Consider the following 4,361-nt stretch of genomic DNA (forward strand, 5'->3'; position numbering starts at 1 on the left):
CATACAACTTCAAATGTAGAAATATTAGTAGTCTTGTGGACTACTCTATTGTATGCATGCTCAATAGAAAAAGGATACTCATCCCAAGAATTGTGGTTGTCTCTCATGATTTCTCTAGGCATAGTAGCAAGAGCTATGTTTTCAATTTTATTTTGACCATTCTTTTGAGGATGATAAGAATTTGAAAAGGACAACTTATTTGCAAGTTTTTCCAAGAGAATCCTCAAATGATGGTTTTCAAATTTTGGAGCTCTATCCAACACTAAGTTTGAAGATAAATCATGAAGACTTGTCACTTCTCTAAGAAAGAGTTTATCCATATCCATGAAAATGGAATCAAAAACTTTTGTTGTCCTAGGAAGCTCTAATATGAAATTTAGGCTTATGTCTTCCCAAGGATCATTTGCAAAAGGTGAATGAGTATAGAGTTCATGAGACATTGCCTTAGGTGTAGTTTTAAAACAAGAAATGTATCTAGGGTAATGTCTTTGAACATCCTTTCTCATGGGTGACAAAAGTTTTCCTTTTAAAAGCTCTAGAGTTTTATCAACTCTAATTTGGCCCATGAGTTCTCCTTCATGAAGAATTTCTCTCTTATGTGTAAAGGTAGTCTCGTTGTTACAACCATTATTTATGAGAATTTGAACACTTTGCAATGGTTGTCTCAATAAGACATGACAAGTTTCTTTAGGCACTATCTCACATAAAAATTTGCCTTTGGAGATGCCTATAGATAACTTGTCCTTCACTTGGTGATATCTTAACACATATGAGAAATATTCTACTACATCTTTATCTATGCAAGCCTCTTTTAAGGACTCTTCTTTTTTTATTATGCTTGCAAGTGTTCCTTTACAAGAGGTAAGGCTAGGTTGTTCAACAAGAAGCATATTTTCAAAGGTATTTTTAATTCGCTTGTCTTGTTGAATGACCTTGTGGGAAGGAACACTCTTCTCCCACGCCTTTTGTTTCCCAAGGGTTTTCTCTTTTTCTATTTTTCTTTTCTCTTCATCCCTCTTATGTTTCATTTGTATTTGGTCTTTTACCACTTGGGAATGTGGTAAAGGACTAAGTACAAACTTTTTGTGCTTGTGGATGAAGGAAATCTCGTTAGTTAGACCATCATGCAAGGTTTTCTTATCAAATTGCCATGGTCTACCTAATAAGATATGGCAAGCTTCCATAGGTACTACATCACATAAAACTTTGTCTTTGTAGTTACCTATAGAGAACTTGACTTCTACTTGTTTGTTTACACGTAGTTCCCCATTCTCATTGATTCATTGTAAATTGTAAGGTTTAGGATGAGGAACTACTGGTAGATTTAGTTTCTCAACCAACCTAGTGCTACAGCAATTGCAGCATGATCCACCATCCACAATGAGAGAGCATATATTTTCTAAAACATTGCATCTTGTATGAAAGATGTTCTCTCGTTGTGTTTCGATGGATGCACTAGGTTGATTGTGGAGGGTTGTTTGAATCATCAATAAGTCCCCCTCTAAAGGATTTAACCTCTCATCATCTCCCCCTTCTTCTTCTTTTTCGCTAGGCTCATCCTCACCACTAGTGTATTCATTTTTACCTTTTAAGAACAAAGATCTTTGGTTTGGACATTGTGCTTGCACATGTCCTCTTCCAAAACATTTAAAGCATTTGGTGTCCCTAGCTCGGATGGGTGGGGTGGAGGTATCCTTCACTAAAGGTTTGGTAGTTTCTTTTGGTTCCTCTTTAGATTAACTACCCTTCCTTTTATAATCTTTCTTGGGATAAGAGTTAGGATATGAACCTACTCTTTGACTTGAAGCTTTTCTTAAATTTTGTTGTTCAACTTTAATGCAAAGTTGAACCAAATCATTCAAGTCTTGATAGGGGAGAAGTTCAACCCTATCTCTTATCTCAAGAGAGAGCCCACTTAGGAATCTCGCTATGGTGGTGTCCTCTTCCTCTCTAATAGAGGCCCTCATCATGTAAAGCTCCATTTTTTGCCTATACTCTTCCACACTCATATTTCTTTGTTGGAGTTTTTGGAGCTTGTCCATCAACTCCCTATTGTAGTAGGAAGGTATGTGGCGACGTCTTAGGGCTCCCCTAAGGTCATTCCAATATTCAATCAGAGGTTCCCTATGAAGACGTCTATCTCTCTCTTAAGAGGTCCACCAATACATGGCATTTCCTTGAAAGCTAAGGGTGGCTAAGGGCACTTTTCTCTCTTCATTTACCTTATGGCAAGCAAAAAGTTGCTCTACCTTCATTTCCCAAAATAGGTATACTTCTACATCTTCCTTACCATAGAAATGGGGTAGGTCTACCCTAACCTCCCTTGGGCTTTCTTGCTCGTTTCTTCTATTTCTCCTAGGGGGTTGTTGATAGTAAACATTGATTCTAAGACTTTCTTCCCCTAGAGACTCATTATCTTTGGAGTGAGATGCATGAGTATGTGACTTTTTTGAATTTTGAGACTTCTCTTCCTTCGCTCTAGTCAATTCATTGATTTTTGACTCATTCTCCAATTGTCTATATGAAATTAATTGAACGTCCTTTGCAAGTTGTTTCAAAAGAGATTTTATGGACTTCACATCACTTTCAATAGACTTAGAGGAGTGAGAAGACATGACTAAAACTTTGTGTATAGAAATGTTTCACTTTAAGAAAGATGAGGAAAGCTAATGAAGGTAGTTTTCCAGGTAAGAGAGGTGAGTCACAATGGACTACTTAAATACCAAGTCTTTGCCTTAGCCAAAAACTATCCCTCATGATCTTCACACAAATCTTTCTTTAGGTAAATCACTTAAAACACAATGAGGATGTAGAAATCAAATTTTATGCAAAAAAAACAATGCAAGCTATCTAGCAACTAAAGCAAATTATCAAAGCTTTAAACAAGGCTAAACAAAAGCAATTAAGCGAAACTAAACAAAAGCAATTGGCGTAATTAAAGCAATTAACAAATGCTAAGCTTAGTGGTTTGTTGATGGATCAAGGCCCTCCTAAGAGGTGTGGCTGCCTTGGAGGTGAATGAGAGTAGGGAAATTGAGGGAGGTTCGGCCAGCCCCCTTTGGAAGGTGAAGGTATTGAAGATTAAGACCTAAATCTTAGGCAAGGGAGTAAAGTATGGCTCAAGTTTGCCAGCATAACAATACTCAATTTAATCTTGAAATTACATGAGGTAGGCTCCTCCTTTTATAGCCTAAGGAGGACCATAAATGGTAAGCTAAATGAGGAGCAAATGTAAGATAAATGAGATGCAAATGAGAAGCACATGGAGCACATGACACATGGGAGCACATGGCCTCCTAACCTTCACATGGCCAGTCCTAGATTAGTGGTAGGTTCTAGAAAACCGTAACTAATCTAGGTTAACCCTTTCTTAATCCTAATTTGCAGAATTTAAACAAAGGTTCACAAGGCTATGCTATTTGCACCCCAATTAAAACTAAGTTACACTTGTTGGGCCTTCTTGGACATCAACTCTCTTGGTCCTAGACGCTTCTTGTGGGTCCTAGACACTTCTTGTGGGTGCCCTCTATGCAAGGTTGGTCCTAGACGCTCTCTTGGTTGCCTTTCATGCAAGGTTGGTCCTAGACGCTCTTTTGGGTGTTGGGGCCTCTTCCATCAGAATTGAAGAGAGAAAATATAATTCAAATGAAATATATACACATTCAATCAAATGTTAGAATTTTCTTTGCCGCAAGCTACTAAACTCCTTACAAGATTTAAATGATACAACTATTTTATATGATTAAACAAATTCTGTTGTCGATGTCGTTCTTAGTATCATACACGTACAACTACGCAAATCTTTTCTTCTAGTTATGAAAATGCCAAAAAAAAACTTCTAATTGAGATAATTTTGACCATGAAAATGAAATATTGGAAGAACTTTTAATTATTTTTCTGGTGATCAATCTTTTCAGATATATAAGTAATAGAAAGCATTGAATTGAAAAGTTATATTATTTAAAGAGTATTTATTGACTCTTGTCATAATTTTTCCTATGGAGTAAATATTAGGGGAGACCAAACGATAACATGTTGAAAAAAATGAACCTATAAAGGGAAATGAAATTTTTATGTACATAACAGGATAACCCTTACTTTATAATTCTCCATATATTTGAAAGTAATTTCTATAAAGAAAATCTTACAAGTCAGAAGAATTATTATCTTTAACTTGTAACTATAACATAAAGTCTTATTTACTTTTTCAATGGAATGATATAATTGTTTCCCTTCCTTATTCTTAAAATCATCTACTTGTAAAATAAAACCAATAATAATTGTTTAAGATATATTATTTAATAGAATGATTATAAAATTATAAAATCAATCATATATATATATATTATAAAGTTGAATAT

This window comes from Phaseolus vulgaris, chromosome 5 (assembly GCF_000499845.2).
Source record: "Phaseolus vulgaris cultivar G19833 chromosome 5, P. vulgaris v2.0, whole genome shotgun sequence".
Taxonomy (NCBI): Eukaryota; Viridiplantae; Streptophyta; class Magnoliopsida; order Fabales; family Fabaceae; genus Phaseolus; species Phaseolus vulgaris.